Source organism: Tursiops truncatus, chromosome 4, assembly GCF_011762595.2.
Source record: "Tursiops truncatus isolate mTurTru1 chromosome 4, mTurTru1.mat.Y, whole genome shotgun sequence".
In the NCBI taxonomy this organism is placed as follows: domain Eukaryota; kingdom Metazoa; phylum Chordata; class Mammalia; order Artiodactyla; family Delphinidae; genus Tursiops; species Tursiops truncatus.
Window position 1 is genome coordinate 57,181,223 of NC_047037.1, and position 18,684 is coordinate 57,199,906.

General features: G+C 38.4%; 1 long non-coding RNA gene across 2 annotated transcripts in view; it reads right to left on the minus strand.

Moving 5' to 3' along the window:
• Window positions 1-18,684, minus strand: part of LOC109551895 (uncharacterized) — a 592,297-nt gene that overhangs the window by 63,780 nt on the left and 509,833 nt on the right. The window lies entirely within an intron of this gene.

Sequence of the window (18,684 nt, forward strand, 5' to 3'; positions counted from 1 at the left end):
GGAATAATCCCAGAAGTTCAGTGAATCCCAAGTAGGGTAAATACAAAGAAAGCCACACTAGGAATATAAATGTCAAACTGCTGAAAATCAAAGATAAAGAGAAAAATACTGCAGCCAGAGGTAAAAAGATACAATAATGCATGGAAACAATGATAAGAATAATAGCTCATTTCTTATCAGAAAAAATAGAGGCCCCAAACAAGGGAATGAAACCTTCAAAGTAATTAATCAACAACAAAATGTCAACCAGAATCTGTATATGGTAAAAAAAAATGAAAGAAGTTTTTGATAGAAGTTTTGTGCTACACAAAATGCTGAAAGAGTTTTTTCAGGTTGAAGAAATAGAAAACAACAGAAAGGAATGAAGAGCACTGGAAATGACAACAATTTAGGTTAATGTAAAAAAAACCCTACCTTCCTTTTTCATTTCTTGATTTCTTTAAAAGACAACTGAGAGTTTAAAACAAAAATATCACATTTCTGTGTGGCTTATAATATACACAGAAGGAAAATCTATGACAACAATAACACAAAGGATAGGAGAGAGGTAAACAAAATTATAGAATGTGCTGTTCTAAGGTTCTTATATTTTATCTGAAGAGGTACAATACTGTTTTAAAGTAGGTGACAGTAAATAAAGGATAAATATTGTAATTACTAGAACTATCAAAAGATTAATGAGATATACAACTCAAAAGTCAATAGGCAAAATAAGATGGAATACTAAAAGTATGCAGTTAATCCAAAGGAAGGAAGATAAGAAGAAAGGGACAAAAACAATTAGAAACCAACTGTATCAGTAATTAAAAGAAATGAAAATGGACCAAATACTTTAAAGGCAGGGATAGTCAGATTGCACATAAAAACACAAGACTCAAGTGTGTACCATCTTAAAAAATGTGCTCTAAATATAAAGACTCAGAAATAAAAGGCAAAAAAAAAAAAAAGCCATAAAACGCTAAGCTATTCATAAATGAAAAACTCTCAGAAAACTGGGAATAGGAGAGAACTTCCTTAATCTCATAAAGAGCATTTACTAAAAACATACAGCAAATATTATACCTAGTGATAATATATTGAGTGTTTTCCCTCTAAGATTGGGAACTAAGCAAGGGTATCTGTCCTCACTTTTTTTGACTTGTACCAGTTGTCCTATTCAGTGCAACAAAACAAGAGTAAAAGGCATGCAATTGGGAAGCCAGAAGTAAATTTACCTTTAGTTGCAGACGACATCTTTGGATTTGTAGAAATCCTAAGAAATCTAAAAAAACACTACTAGAACTAATTAATATTTTGGAGGAAGATTTCAGAATTCAGTATTATTCAATATAAAAAAATCTTGAAAAAGAAAAACAGAGTTGAGGCACTTTCTACTACCTGATTTTAAAACAATAAAGATTACAGTATTGGTGTATTGCAATATTGGTGTAATTAAGACAAGTAGATCATATGAACAGCATAGACAGTCCAGGAAAAAATGCACACGTATACAAAAATTAATTTTTGAAAAAAGGAGCCAAAACAATTCAATGTTGAAAGGATGATGCTGGAACAATTGTATAAAGTAGCCATTCTCAACCACGGGCAATTTTGTCTCCCACCCCCAACATTTGGCAATGTCTGTAGACATTTTTGATTGTCACAATGGAGTAGGGGCACTACTGGCATCTAGTGGGTAGAGACCATGAATGCTGCTAAACATCCTACAATGAATAGGTCAGCCTCCTATACAAAGTATTTTCTGACCACAACAAATGTCAGAGAAATCCTGGAATAAAGGTATGAAAAGAAAAAATGAGCTTCCCTTCCTACCTCAAACTACATATAAAAATAATCTGTGAAAGACTAGGTTTATGAATCTGAAAAGATTCATAGACCTAAACGTGACAGCTAAATTATAAACTATATGGAATAAAACATAGGAGACTATCTCCATGGCATTAGGACCGGCAGGTTTCTTAGGCAGAACAAAAGAAGCATTAGTCATTAAAAAAATAATTGATGAATTAGTTTTTGTCAAAATTTAAAAGTTCTTCCCATCCAAAGATGTTATTTGTAGTGAGGTGGATGGACCTAGTGTCTGTCATACAGAGTGAAGTAAGTCAGAAAGAGAAAAACAAACACCGTATGCTAACACATACATATGGAATCTAAAAAAAAGAAAATGGTTCTGATGAACCTACAGGCAGGACAGGAATAAAGACGCAGATGTAGAGAATGGACTTGAATACACGGGATGGGGGAAGGGTAAGCTGGGATGAAGTGAGAGAGTGGCATGGACATATATACACTACCAAACGTTAAATAGCTAGCTAGTGGGAAGCAGCTGCATTGCACAGGGAGATCAGCTCGGTGCTCTGTGAACACCTAGAGGGGTGGGATAGGGAGGGTGGGAGGGAGAAGCAAGAGGGAGGGGATATGGGGATATATGTATAGCTGATTCACTTTGTTATACAGCAACAACTAACACAACAATGTAAAGCAATTATACTCCAATAAAGACGTAAAAAAAAAACAAAAACAAAGGACAAAAAACACCTTTTTGATCAATATTAGACAAGACTTTTAGCTTTAATACTGACATCTTGAAATTTGTCTTTATGGGGAAAAAACCCTAAAATGATTAGTGAATGTCTATCTATTAAAAACAAACAAACAAACAAACAAAAAACCCACAATGAGATACCACTACATAACCACCAAAGTGGCTAAAATTAAAAAGACTAATAGTATCATGACAAAGATGTCATAGTCCATAACAAATGGAATGCCTGACATTACTGGTAAGAGTGTAAAATGTCACAACCACTTGGAAGGTGGCTGGTAGTTTTTTTAAATAAATGCCTACCTAGCAATTTCACTCCTAGGTATTTACTCAAGAGAAATGAGAACATTTGGCAAAAAAAAAAAAATGTACAAGAATGTTTATAGAAGCTTTATTCATAACTGCTAAAAACTGAAGATCACCTAAATGTTCATCAACAGAAACTTGCAGATATTGATACAATGGAGTAGTACTCATCAATAAATAATGAGCTTCTGATGTACACAAAAATAGGGATACATCTCATCTTGAGTGAAAGAATATAGAAAAGTACATACTGTGTAATTCCAATTATAGAAAGTTTAAGAAAGTTCTATGGGGATAGAAATAAGAACAGTGGTTGACGATGTGGGAGCGGGTAATGACTGGAAGGGGGAGTGAGGAAATTTCTAGGGTCAAGGAAATGCTCTATATTTTAGTTTTGTTACCCTTTACATTTCTCTTTGATTCTTTTTCTTGATTGTGTTACCTCTATCCTTCAGTGACAAGTTATTAAAGTTGTATTTTCAACTAAAATTCTCTCTCCCTTTCCTTCACTTTTTAAAAAAATACATCTTTATTGGAGTATAATTGCCTCACAATACTGTGTTAGTTTCTGTTGTACAACAAAGTGAATCAGCCATATGCATACATATATCTCCATATCCCCTCCCTCAGGAGCCTCCCTCCCACCCTCCCTATCCCACCCCTCTAGATCATCCCAAAGCACCAAGCTGATCTCCCTGTGCTATGTGGCTGCTTCCCACTAGTTATTTTACATTTTTGAAAGTTTAAATGGATAACTGTTGTTTTGGATATACATTATGGTGAAGATACAGTGTTCCTTCCACCTGGTGAGATCATCAACTACAAGTTCCTGATTCCTGTTAAGATGTATCTAATGTAGATTGGTCAATTATTAGAGTATCTGTTCAGACTGTACCACACACAGGCTGTGTGTGTGTTAAGCAGGGTCAAAGTTTTTGCAGTTTGTCTCAGATGCTGGGAGGAGAGGACCTCTTTCCTTCTGAGGTCACATGCAAGGATGATATGAGCCTGGAGATGGGTAGGGGCAGCCATTTTTGCCTCCACATGAAGGGAGCCTGTGGTGAATAAAGTTAACACAGAGGAAAGTAGAGCTGAGAGAGTGAGAGAGATGTTTGATGACACCTTGCATCCAGTTTGCTCCTAGACTTTTTTGTTATGTGAGCTATTAATTAGTGCCTACTCCTTTTTTTTTTTTTTTTTTTTTGGCATGAGCTAGTTTGAAGGGCTTCTGCCATTTGCAACCAAAGGAGGCCTGACTAATGTAACAGGATTGCTGTTTTAAGAAGCTTCTCAACTAGAGTTCTCAAAGGAGCCTGCAGGAGGTATTCAGTGACCTTACAAAGCAGTAGGAGTTTGACTGACTTTTTGGAAGAATGAAAAACTGAACATACTATATCTCACCTTCATATCTATCGGGGAAAAGCAGATGGATCCAGCAATCTCCTATAATTTCTTACTTGGCTAAATCACTCAGGACTACAGGGATTTGCTATTTTATGAAATTAAAAGAAAGAACAATAGGAGCTATTATCTAACTTTTGAAAAAGAAGAATGCCTGCAGGTTCTTAGGGCCCAGCAGGAAAGAGGTCATAATCAGTTTATTAGTCTTGCAGTAATTAAAAGTTGCATGCTTTGTGCCTTGCTAGGGTTAGCATCAGCTATTTTCTAGTTTCCACACAGGGAGATTTTCCACATTCTCTGGGAAAAGAGTTTAAGATCCCAAATGCTCATCTTTTAATTTAGGTCTCCTCATGGGGAAAAAAAAATAGCTATTCTATAACAATGATTCCAAAGAAATATTGGATCTAAAACCTCTGATTTGGGAGGTCTGAAAGACTATAAGCTATGCCAAAGGGCAGAGGTTAGAGGCAGACATCCTGCACGGAAACCCTTAAATTAGGCCATCCTATTGTTTAGTTTTAATGAGATAACACTCTGGTTGATTCAGGCTGCACAGTGACTCAGTTGCACTCTAAGTCTGAAAGGGAGATGTCAGGAGACTAAGGATACCGAAGGGCTCCAAGGGAGGGCAATCCACTAGGGTTTCCTAATCCACCACTTGCTGGGTGTCCTTCAAAGGTACCCCTCACCCCCAAATATGAATCCGAAAATTTGGAAAATAAAGAAAAAAAAGTTACTCATGAGTTATACCATTCTTGGCACGTAATATATGTTCATGTAATTGTAATCACAGTACACATACAGTTTAGCACATACTTTTTTCAACATTATATTTTCCCATTTAAAAATAATATTTGTAATAAGCATTTTAAATGACTACATACTATTTTTATCTATGAAAGTAATTATTCTATTTTAGAAGAAAATCCCTTTGAGAATTGGAAAAGCTTCTACTCCAGTGATTCTCATCCCTCAGTGTGCTTCAGATTAACATAGAGGCTTTAAAAAGCTCACTGTCTGAGCCTCGTTCTCAGAAATTCAAGAGTGGGCCCAGGCAACAACATTAAAAAAAGTAAAAACAGATTTTTCTGTGTTCAGGATTGAGAACCATTGAAATGCCCCCCACCCCTGTAGGTATATCTCCTCAAAATTGACGGTACAGCAGTAAGATTCATGGATTCGTTGGGTTCAAAAACTTCAGGTTATCACATAGTTTATATAACACAGTTTACATAATTACTACCTGATTTTTAGACAGATTTTTCAATGTTTCCCCATTATAAATAATGCAGCCGTGGACATGTGGATGTATACGACATTTGTCAGAAGTAGGATTCCCAGGTCAAAGCACATGACAATTTCATGGCTCTTTTTACATATTGCCAAATGGCCTCACTTTGGGGGTCCTCTTCCCACACTCCTTCTGTCTCATATGTGTGCATATCAGTATTCAACCAGACTTAAAGGGACCCTTCTGCAGCTCTCTGGAGCTCTTTCTCTCTCTCCTGTCCAGCTCTCTCCTCTACAATAATCTTCCCATCAAATTCGAGCCACTGAGTCCCCTCCAAACTTTAAACTCAGCCTCCCCAAGTTAGCAGAACCAAAGGGCTGTCTGGGTTCCCCCTTTCTGTGTAACATGCAGCATGGAGACTGCCTCTAGGCAGTAATCTGGGGCAAGAGTGCTTGTTTTCCTCCTCTTGGGATTACAGTCCTGTGCTGCTTCTTGTCCAATGTCTGAAAACCATGGTTTCATGCGTTTTTTTCCCTGGTTTCCTAGTTGTTCAAGATGAATGAAATAAGCCCGGTCCTCCTCTTACTTAACTTTGGCTGGAAGCAGACGTGAGTCCACTTTTACTTAACGTACTTACTAATAAGTTTGGATTTATTTCTACCAATTTATTCATGCTTTCTATTCCTACCCCCCCTTTTTTTCCTGTCCTTTTTCTCTACTTTCTTTAATTAATTTATTTTTTTCTGTGTTGGGTCTTCGTTTCTGTGCAAGGGCTTTCTCTAGTTGTGACAAGCGGGGGTCACTCTTCATCGCGGTGCGCGGGCCTCTCACTATTGCGGCCCCTCTTCTTGCTGAGCACAGGCTCCAGACACGCAGGCTCAGTAGTTGTGGCTCACGGGCCTAGTTGCTCCGCGGCATGTGGGATCCTCCCAGACCAGGGCTGGAACCCGTGTCCCCTGCATTAGCAGGCAGATTCTCAACCGCTGCGCCACCAGGGAAGACCTTTTTCTACTTTCTTGACAGTGGTTTTCACGGTGTTCTCCAGAAAGCCCTAGAAGTCCACAGAGACCACTTTTGGCAGTGTGGACAGGGGTTGTGTATACATGGAAGTAAGTTGTCCTGTAATATATATGGTTTGTAAAATGAGTGCACTGCAAATAAAAAATTTTAAATAAATTTAAAATAAAATAAAAAAAATTTAAAATAAATTTATCAAGATAATTAGTGATGAATTATCTATTTAATTCATTAGTGATGAATTATCTATTTAATTACACAGCCATTCCTGCTTATCCATTTAATATTTACTGAATGAACACATGTATATCAGGGACAAGGCCAGTTTGTATTAGTTCTTTCAGGGAGCTCATCTCTGAAGTACACTACAAGGACTTATTCTAACAATTGAAATTTGCAAGCATCTTCTTTAGTCTATTATATTTGTTTTCAGTGATCATGTTCTCCCTTGAATGAACTCATTTATTTAGTTCTGTATCTGTCTCCTTTACTAGGCTTGATGGATGAGAGGGCAGAGATTTAGGTACTAGCATGTGGTAGGTGCTGGAAAAGTATTTAACTAGTTGAATTGCACAGAATAGTGGAAGTCAAATTGTAGCAGCATTGTCAAAAAAAGAAAGCTATGGTTCCTCCCCCAATTTTCCAGGCAAAAAGTTGACCCTGCCTTTGTTTCACTGCTGTACTCCTGTGAAATATAGGGCTTTACAGATATTAATGTGATTGCATCTATATCTTTTCTGTTGAATATATTTCCATATTATTTATAAGTCTGTTGTTATTTAGATGAACACTGACTTCCCTTTCTACAGATATGACCTGTCCCTATCAGGCATGGCTCAAGCACATACGTCAGTATCAGCTGCAATGCTTGTTAATAATGAAGATTTTTCTGATCCACTCCCCAAGAACTATGCAATCAGAATCTCTAGGGAGGGATACCTGGCATTTACATTTATAATAAGTGCCCAGGTGATTCTACCATTGGATAAACATTGGCCTAGGCATTTGGTCCTGATTTATCAAGGAAAATAACCCATGTTTTTCACTAGGGAAGAGGTTCTCACCAACTCTTTTCTGTGCCCCAGTCCTCCCACCCCAGCCATACAGTTGGGTAGAAGGCTCTCCTAGAATACTAATGACTTATCCATTTATGAGTAAGATCATTTTAGAATCCACCCCCTACTGTACTGTTATCTTTAGAGACTACTAGCAAGTCAATCTTAATTAAGAATGTCAAATGAAAATGAGGTGCAGTTATGGGTTCAGCAGCTAACTGCTTTTCTTACAAATGAGAGTAAACTACCAGCTGTTTTGCAGGACCCTTTAGCATAAGATATCAATATATTAGTCAGATGTCTTTGTTTGCCACCACCATAGCTCACCTAAGCACTTTGAGATGGGCTACAAGGCAAACTGAAGAACACCTCTCGGATTCTCACACAGAGGATCGGTGTGGACCAGCGCTCAACAGCCTGAGAGGCTTGTCTGCTCACCCTCCATGGCAGGCGGGGGCTGGGAGCTGAGGCTCGGGCTTTGGAGGTCAGATCCCAGGGAGAGGACTGGGGTTGGCTGCGTGAACACAGCCTGAAGGGGGCTAGTGTGCCATAGCTAGCTGGCGGGGAGTCTGGGAAAATGTCTGGACCTGCCTAAGAGGCAAGAGACCACTGTTTTGGGGTGCGCAAGGAGAGGGGATTCCTTCCCTGTCTGCCGACAGAAGATAGAACAGCACCTAAACAGACTCCAGAGATGGGCACGAGCAGTGGCTATCAGCTTGGACACCACAGACGGGCATGAAACGCTAACGCTGCTGCTGCAGCCATCAAGAAGCCTGTGTGCAAGCACAGGTCACTATCACACACCCCCAGGAGCCTGTGCAGCCCACCACAGCCAGTGTCCCGTGATCCAAGGACAACTTCCCCGGGAGAACACATGGTGCACCTCAGGCGGTTGCAACGTCACACCGGCCTATGCCGTCACAGGCTTGGTAGGTAGTTACATTCCAATTATAACTACCGTACCCTACCCTTACCCAGCATGAGTGAGCCACAGCGCACTAATCAGCCGCTGCTTTAACCCCATCCTGTCTGGGAAGGAACAGAAGCCTGAGGGCAACCTACATGCGGAGGCGGGGCCAAATCCAAAGCTGAACCCCAGGAGCTGTGCAAACAAAGAAGAGAAAGGGAAATCTCTCCCAGCAGCCTCAGGAGCAGCGGTTTATATCCCCACAATCAACTTAAGTTACCCTGCAACTGTGGAATACCTGAAGAGACAATAAATCATCCCCAAAGTGAGGCAGGGGGCTTTGGGAGCAACTGTAGACTTGAGGTTTCCTGTCTTCCACTGACTTGTTTCTGATTTTTATGTTTATCTTAGTATAGTTTTTAGCACTTGGTATCATTTGTGGATTTGTTTATAGGTTTGGTTGCTCTCTTCTTTTATTTTAATAATATTTAAGTTTTTTTCAATTTTAATTATTTTATTTTATTTAAAAAAAACTTTTTTTCTTTCATTTTTTCTCCCTTTTCTTCTGAGCCATGTGGCTGACAAGGCCTTGGTGCTCCAGCCTGGTGTCAGGCCTGAGCCTCTGAGGTGGGAGAGCTGAATTCAGGACACTGGACCACCAGAGACCTCCTGGCTGCCTGTAATATCAGTCAGTGAGAGCTCTCCCAGAGACTTCCGTCTAAACGATAAGACCCAGCTCCACCCAACAGCCAGCAAGCTCCAGTTCTGGACGTTCCATGCCAAACAAATAGCAAGACAGGAAGACAACCCTACCCATTAGCAGAGAGGCTGCCTAAAATCATACTAAGTTCACAGACACCCAAAAACACAGCACCGTATGCAGCCCTCCCCACCAGAAAGAAAAGATCCAGTGCTACCCACCAGAACAGAGGCACCAGTCCCCTCCACCAGGAAGCCTACACAAGCCACTGAACCAACCCTACCCACTGGGGGCAAACACCAAAAACAGCAGGAACTATGAACCTGCAGGCTGCAAAAAGGAGACCCCAAACACAGTAAGGTAAGCAAAATGGGAAGACAGAGAAATATGCAGCAGATGAAGGAGCAAGGTAAAGACCCACCAGACCAAACAAATGAAGAGGAAATAGGTAGTCCACCTGAAAAAGAATTCAGAGTAATGTTAGTAACAATGATCCAAAATCTTGGAAACAGAATGGAGAAAATAAAATAAATGTTTAACAAGGACCTAGAAGAACTAAAGAGCAAACAAACAATGATGAACAACACAATAAACAAAATTTTAAAAACTCTAGAAGGAATGAAAACCAGAGTAACTGAGGCAGAAGAACAGATAAGTGACCTGGAAGATAAAATAGAGGAAATAATTGCCACGGAGCAGAATAAAGAAAAAAGAATGAAAAGAAATGAGGACAGTTCTAGAGACCTCTGGGACAACGTTAAATGCACCAACATTCGAATTATAGTGGTCCCAGAAGAGGAACAGAAAAAGAAAGGGACTGAGAAAATATTTGAAGAGATTATAGTTGAAAACTTCCCTAATGTGGGAAAGGAAATAGTCAACCAAGTCTAGGAAGCACAGAGAATCCCACACAGGATAAATCCAAGGAGAAACACACCAAGACACATGTTGTTCAAACTATCAAAAATTAAATACAAAGAAAAAATATTAAAAGCAGCAAGGGAAAAGCAACAAAAAACATACAAGGGAATCCCCATAAGATTAACAGCTGATCCTTCAGCAGAAACTCTGCAAGCCAGAAGGGAGTGGCAGGATATAATTAAAGTGATGAAAGGGAAAAACCTACACCAAGATTACTATACCTAGCAAGGACCTCATTCAGACTCGACGGAGAAATTAAAACCTTTAAAAACAAGCAAAAGCTAAGAGAATTCAGTACCAGCAAACCAGCTTTACAACAAATGCTAAAGGAACTTCTCTAGGCAGGAAACACAAGAGAAGGAAAAGACCTACAAAAACAAACTCAAAACAATTAAGAAAATGGTAACAGGAACATTCATATCAATAATTACCTTAAATGTAAATGGATTAAATGCTCCAACCAAAAGACATAGACTGGGTGAATGGATACAAAAACAAGACCCATATATATGTTGTCTACAAGAGTCCCACTTCAGACCTAGGGACACATACAGACTGAAAGTGAGGGGATGGAAAAAGATATTCCATGCAAATGGAAATCAAAAGAAAGCTGGAGAAGCAATGTTCATATCACACAAAATAGACTTTAAAATAAAGACTATTACAAGAGACAAAGAAGGACACTACATAATGATCAAGGGATTAATCCAAGAAGAAGATATAAAAATTGTAAATATTTGTGCATGCAACATAGGAGCACCTCAATATATAAGGCAAATGCTAACAGCCATAAAAGGGGAAATCAACAGTAACACAATAATAGCAGGAGAATTTAACACCCCACTTTGATCAATGGACAGATTATCCAAAATGAAAATAAATAAGGGAACACAAGCTTTAGATGAAACATTAAACAAGATGGACTTAATTGATATTTATAGGACATTCCATTCAAAAACAACAGAATAAACTTTCTTTTCAAGTGCTCATGGAACATTCTCCAGGAAGGATCATAACTTGGGTCACAAACCAAGCCTTGGTAAATTTAAGAAAATTGAAATCATATCAAGTATCTTTTCCAACCACAATGCTATGAGACTAGATATCAATTACTGGAAAAAACTGTAAAAAATACAAACACATGGAGGCTAAACAATATGCTACTCAATAACCAAGAGATCACTGAAGAAATCAAAGAGGAAATAAAAAATACCTAGAAACAAATGAAAACACAATGACCCAAAACCTATGGGATGCAGCAAAAGCAGTTCTAGGAGGGAGGTTTATAGCAATACAATCCTACATCAAGAAACAAGAAACATCTCAAATAAATAACCTAAACTTACACCTAAACAATTAGAGAGAGAGGAACAAAACCCCCCCAAAGTTAGCAGAAGGAAAAAAATCATAAAGATCAGATCAGAAATAAATGAAAAAGAAATGAAGGAAACAATAGTAAAGATCAATAAAACTAAAAGGTGGTTCTTTGAGAAGATAAACAAAATTGATAAACCACTAGCCACACTCACCAAGAAGAAAAGGGAGAAGACTCAAATCAATAGAATTAGAAATGAAAAAGGAGAAGTAACAACTGACTCTGCAGAAACACAAAGAATCATGAGGGATTACTACAACCAACTATAAGCCAATAAAATGGACAACCTGCAAGACATGGACAAATTCTTAGAAAAGCACAACCTTCTGAGACTGAACCAGGAAGAAACAGAAAATATAAACAGAAATATTATAATTATATTTATAATATTATCATTTATAAAATATTATAAAAATATTATAATTATATTTATAATATAAAATATAATCACAAGCACTGAAATTGAAAATGTGATTAAAACTCTTCCAACAAACAATAGCCGAGGACCAGAAGTCTTCACAGGGAAATTCGATCAAACATTTAGAGAAGAGTTAACACCCATCTTTCTCAAACTCTTCCAAAATATAGCAGAGGGAGGAACACTCCCAAACTCATTCTATGAGGCCACCATCACCCTGATGCCAAAACCAGACAAAGATGTCACAAAAAATGAAAAGTACAGATCAATATCACTGATGAACATAGATGCAAAAATCCTCAACAAAATACTAGCAAAGACAATCCAGCAGCACATTAAAAGGAACATACACCATGATCAAGTGTTTATCTTCATCATGGTGTATGATCAAGGGGTTTATCTCAGGAATGCAAGGATTCTTCAATATATGCCAATCAATGTGATACACCATATTAACAAACTCAAGGAGAAAAACCATGTGATAATCTCAGTAGATGCAGAAAAAGCTTTCGACAAGATTCAACACCAATTTATGGTAAAAACCCTCCACAAAGTATGCACAGAGGGAACTTACCTCAACATAATAAAGGCCATATATGACACACCCACAGCCCAACATCGTTCTCTATGGTGAAAAACTGAAACCATTTGCACTAAGATCAAGAACAAGAAAAGGGTGCCCACTCTCACCACTATTTTCAACATAGTTTTGGACTTTTTAGCCACAGCAATTGGAGAAGAAAAAGAAATAAAAGGAATCCAAATCAGAAAAGAAGAAGTAAAGCTGTCACTGTTTGCAGATGACATGATACTATACATAGAGAATGCTAAAGATGCTACCAGAAAACTACTAGAGCTAATCAATAAATCTGGTAAAGTAGCAGGTTACAAAATTAATGCACAGAAAACTCTTGCATTTCTATACACTAATGGTGAAAAATCTGAAACTGAAATGAAGCAAACACTCCCATTTACCATTGTAACAAAAAGAATAAAATATCTAGGAATAAACCTACCTAAGGAGACAAAAGACCTGTATGCAGAAAACTATAACACATTGATAAAAGAAATTAAAGATGATACAAACAGATGGAGAGATATACCATGTTCTTGGATTGGAAGAATCAACATTGTGAAAATGACTGCACTACCCATAGCAATCTACAGATTCAGTGCAATCCCTATCAAACTACCATAGGCATTTTTCACAGAACTAGAAGAAAAAATTTCACAATTTGTTTGGAAGCACAAAAGACCCAGAATAGCCAAAGCAGTCTTGAGAAAGAAAAATGGAGTTGGAGGAATCAAGCTCCCTGACTTTGGACTATATTACAAAGCTACAGTAATCAAGACAGCACGGTAGTGGCACAAAAACAGAAGTACAGATTAATGGAACAGGATAGCAATCCCAGAGCTAAACCCACACACATATGGACACCTTATCTTTGATAAAGGAGGCAAGAATATACAATGGAGAAAAGACAGCCTCTTCAATAGGTGGTGCTGGGAAAACTGGAAAGCTACATGTAAAAGAATGAAATTGGAACACTTCCTAACTCCATACACAAAAATAATGTCAAAATGGATTAAAGACCTAAATGTAAAGCCAGACACTATAGAACTGTTAGAGCAAAACACAGGAAGAACACTCTTTGACATAAATCACAGTAAGATCCTTTTTGACCCACCTCCTAGGGCAATGGAAATTTAAAAAAATATAAACAAATGGAACCTAATGAAACTGAAAACCTTTTGCACAGCAAAGGAAACCATAAACAAGATGAAAAGACAACCCTCAGAATGGGAGAAAATATTTGCAAATGAAGCAACTGACAAAGGTTTAATCTCCAAAATATACAAGCAGCTCGTGCAGCTCCATATCACAAAAACAAAACAACCCAATCCAAAAATAGGCAGAAGACCTAAATAGACATTTCTCCAAAGAAGATATATAGATTGCCAACAAACACATGAAAGGATGCTCAACGTCACTAATCATTAGAGAAATGCAAATCAAAACTACAATGAGGGGCTTCCCTGGTGGCGCAGTGGTTGAGAGTCCGCCTGCCAGTGCAGGGGACATAGGTTCGTGTTCTGGTCTGGGAAGATCCCACATGCCATGGAGTGTCTGGGCCCGTGAGCCATGCCTGCTGAGCCTGCGCGTCCGGAGCCTGTGCTCCGCAATGGGAGAGTCCACAACAGTGAGAGGCCCGCGTACCGCAAAAAAATACCAAAAAGCAAAAAAAAAAACCTACAATGAAGTATCACCTCACACTAGTCAGAATGGCCATCATCAAGAAGTCTACAAACAATAAATGCTGGAGAGGGTGTGGAGAAAAGGGAACCCTCTTGCACTGTTGGTGGGAATGTAAATTGATACAGCCACTATGGAGAACAGTATGGAGGTTCCTTAAAAAACTACAATAGAATTACTACACGACCCAGAAATCCCACTACTGGGCATACACCCTGAGAAAACTATAATCCCAAAAGAGTCATGTACCACAATGTTCATTGCAGCTCTATTTACAATAGCCAGGACATGGAAGCAACCTAGGTGTCCATCGACAGATGAATGGATAAAGAAGATGTGGCACATATATACAATGGAATATTACTCAGCCATAAAAAGAAACGAAACTGAGTTATGTGTAGTGAGGTGTATGGACCTAGAGTCTGTCATACAGAGTGAAGTAAGTAAGAAAGAGAAAAACAAATACCGTATGCTAACACATATATATGGAATCTAAAAAAATAAAAGGTAAATTTTTTATATTTACCAAATGTAAAATAGATAGGTAGTGGTAAGAAGCTACATAGCACAGGGAGATCCGCTTGGTGCTTTGTTACCACCTGTAGGGGTGGGAGGTGAGGGTGGGAGGGAGATGCAAGAGGGAGGGGATATGGGGTTATGTATACATATAGCTGATTCACTCTGTTATACGGCAGAAACTAACACAATATTGTAAAGCAATTATACTCTGATAAAGATATTTAAAAAAAGGACACCTGTGCTCTGCTTTATGTCTATGGGTGTAGGGGCAGAAAAAATTTCCTTCTACCCTTCTAGATTCTTTGGCTTGTCTAATAATTAAATTGATATGACAGATTAAAAGGAAAAAAACAAACAAAAGTTTAATAACATGTATACCTAATGCGTACATGGGAGAGACCCAGAGAAACTGAGTAACTCCTCATAATGGCCAAAGCCATCACCTTAAATACCATCTTCAGCTAAAGACAAAACAAGACGCTAGGGGTTAGAAGTCAGTTATGGTAGGTTACCAGGAGAAGCACAGTAAACAAGAGTAAGGTTGTTATGCAAATTTAAGTCCTGGCCTTCTCCATTGATGAGTTTCTTGAGATTTAGAGTTATTCTTCTCTTCCTGGTACAGAGAGGGACACACATTTATGAATGGAGATTTCCCTTATAACTGTAAATATCTCTTACAAAAGGGTAGCTTTTACTCGGTTTTCAGAGCTTCTTCTGTGTCTGCAGTGTCTTAAAAATAACCAGCTTAAAATAATCAATACACAAAGAGGTCTCTTTTGGAGTGACAAATATTGCTTCCTTTCAGGGCCAACCTGGGCCTACCCTATGTATGGAGCCCTAGATTCAGTCTGAGCAGGCTCTGGGTAAAATGCAGGCTGGCTCTGTGCTAAATTGGAGCTGGCATTGGATTCCTGGTGTGGCTGTATCTCTTACAGTCTCTTTGACCTTGGGTAAGTTCATTACTTTCACTTGATTTTAGCTCCTCTGAGAAATAAATATAATCAAGCCCCACCTGTTTTGCTACACCACTGTGATGATCCATGAGATATAACCTCATCATGGTTTCTGGTATCTGAGGGCCCAGGAAATGGAAACATCTTCTTATGATTCTGACTTCTTACATCCCCAAGTATATCTGTCTTTTGTCCTATATTCTTATTACTCTATATCTTACCATGTGTGAGTTGGGAGTAAGGAAGAAAAATAATAATATAAGTAGACATATCAGTGTATGAAGTGTTAGTCACTCCATCAAGCTAAATGCTTTAAGCCAGCAGTGATTCATTTATGCATTTGTCCATTCATTCAATAAATATTTATTAACTACCTGCTAGTAAAAAATATATTTAATTAATGTTGTGTGTGTATGTGTGTTTGCTTGTTTGGTAGAGTGAGTAAACAAATGATTAAGTATAAATCCAATGCATCAGGAGGCTAGGTGTTAGTAATGACTGCATGGCTGAGTGAGGACATGTGGAAATGCTACAGAAGTTGGCCTAAGGAAAGGTTATGTACAGCAAGAACAACAAAGCATTTGTTAGAACAACAAAGCATTTATCAAATTGAAGTCATGCTTAAGGCAAAATCATGCTTGAGTGATGAATGACAGCCTATCAATCAAAGTAAGTCCAATGTCCAAAGTAGTACAGAGGGAAACTTTCAGCCCCATCTCTCCACATCAGACCTGCCTCTTCTGTCCACCCTCTTCTTAGTTCACCTCCCTGCTTGCCCTCTAAAAATTGAAGAGTTGCAACCTAATTCATAATGGTCTTTCAAGGAATGAACCTATGTTCTACTTCCTGTTTCCTGTTTTAAAGTGATAGGCAGTTCTAAACAGAACCTGGCTCTTTGGGGATGGCTAGGCAAACTAAACTCTCATTTCTACCTCTTCCACACATGCAGCTATTTGGATAAATTAAGCCAGGGTCTGATTTGCAAACCTAGTCACTTCTTTTCTCTTCAGTTCTCAACCTCCTTTTTCATGGTCAGCTAGAGGTGAGATCCCAAGATTTAGATTTGTGGGAACTAGCACCTTGCAGTCTTTGAGCCTAAGCAGTGTGGAATTCACCTTTTACCAGTGCTTGTATAAATTCATGCATGTGGTGTAATAGGAACACTTATTAATAACTAGAGCCAAATGCCAAAATGCTCTCAGTTATATAATATCTGGTTTATAAAAATCTTGAGTTAGGAACAAGAAATACAGTATACATTGATTGACAGAATGTTTGAGTTGGAAAAGTCTTTGGATATCATTGAGTCCACTATTCTTTACCCCTTTGGGCCTTGAAACCTTTGAAAATTTCATGAAGGCTACACCAAGGAAAATTTTCAGACATTATCAGGGCATTCCCATACCCATCATAGATCCAAGAACACACCTCCTAATCTGGTCCAATCCCACTATTCCTTGAATCTTGTAACCAAGTCCAGATTTGTTCATTCACAAATATTTATTGATCACCACCTACGTGCCCACTATTTTGCTAGTTGCAGGGAATATCAGGATAAATAATTTCTACTTTCTTTTCTCAGGAAATCCTCTGAAATTTAAGTGAATTGCCTAAGGTGATAAAAATAATAAGTGGCAATGTGGAGTCTTCAAACTCCAAATCCAATCTCTTAGGAAAACAAGGCTGGGAATCAGAAGAGCTCCAGCAGATAGTATTTTACCAGATACAATAAAATGTTGGGGAAATATTAGCAAAGACATTTAGGTCTGGACATGTGGGAGAATTTCTGTGGGGAGGTTGGAGATATCAAAAGCATACTCCCCAACTTGGGAGATGAAAATGCTCTAAAACTGACTTATGGTGATGGTTGCCTTACTCAATAAAGTTGCTAGAAATCACTGACTTGCATATTTAAAATACATGAATTTTATAATATGTAAACTGTAACTTAATAAAGGTTAAAATATGTTTTTTGAATTCTGACATGTAAAGAGCTTGGAAATTTCCACTCCCATTCTCACAACAAGAAAAACACTGAACAAGCTGAAAAACAATGACTTTTCTTAGATCCATCAAATAATTGAAATTATAGAGCAAACTGTTTTCCTAAAATCTGGAGAGACTGACGAATACAGAGAACCAGAGCTGAGATCAGTTTACCTGAAACAGAAGCCACTGGAGCCATAAATGGGTAAGAACATATACATGGTTAATTTTGATGAATTTCTGGAGACTGGGTCTGGACTAGCTTGGGAGTTAAAAACTCCTAGGGACCCAGTCTTAGAGAGACCTCCACACTTTCATGAGTTTTATCTCCAGCAATCTCACCAGGTTCTTGCCTTAAAGGTGAGAGCAAAATTCCCTTCTGTGTTTAGAGCAGGAGGAGGGAAAAAATAACCATTTTGAAATATGCCCAGAGCAGCTACATAACAAAAGACTGACCTTCAAGGGAAGCTATGTTACCAGAGTCTTATCTAACCTAAAGGAGGGGTAACTGGTCAGATCCGGCGCCCTCTAGCTTTCCTATCACAACGAAGGGGAGGAGGAAAAAAAAACAACAAGTAAGAAAACTAAGAAGCATTACCAAAGCCCAGGGACTTAGAACCACTAAAAAAATGAGGTTTTATCATAAGATTATAGAAAATGTCTCATCCATTATACCTTACCATCACATCAGCAGGACCCCAGTATAGTATCAGTGGATTACAGCTGAGAGGACTACAAGACACAGACTCAATTTAAAAAGGAGGTCTAAGTTAAGCACAAAGACAAATGGGAGTTAAACACACACACACACACACACACACACACACACACACACACACGTGCACGAAAACTAGAGGAAACTGAAGCCTCTGGCACCTACAGCTACAACAAACATTAAAAACAACCTACCTCCTAGGCAGATTATCACAAAACTTCACACCCAAAGCCTAATTACCTCTGTTCCTATTAGTCAATTCATCATGTCTGGCTTTCACCAAAAAATTACTGGGCATGCTAAAAGACAAGGAAAGACATATTCTGAAGAGATAAAGCAAACATCAGAATCAGACTCATATATGGCACAGATTTTGGAATT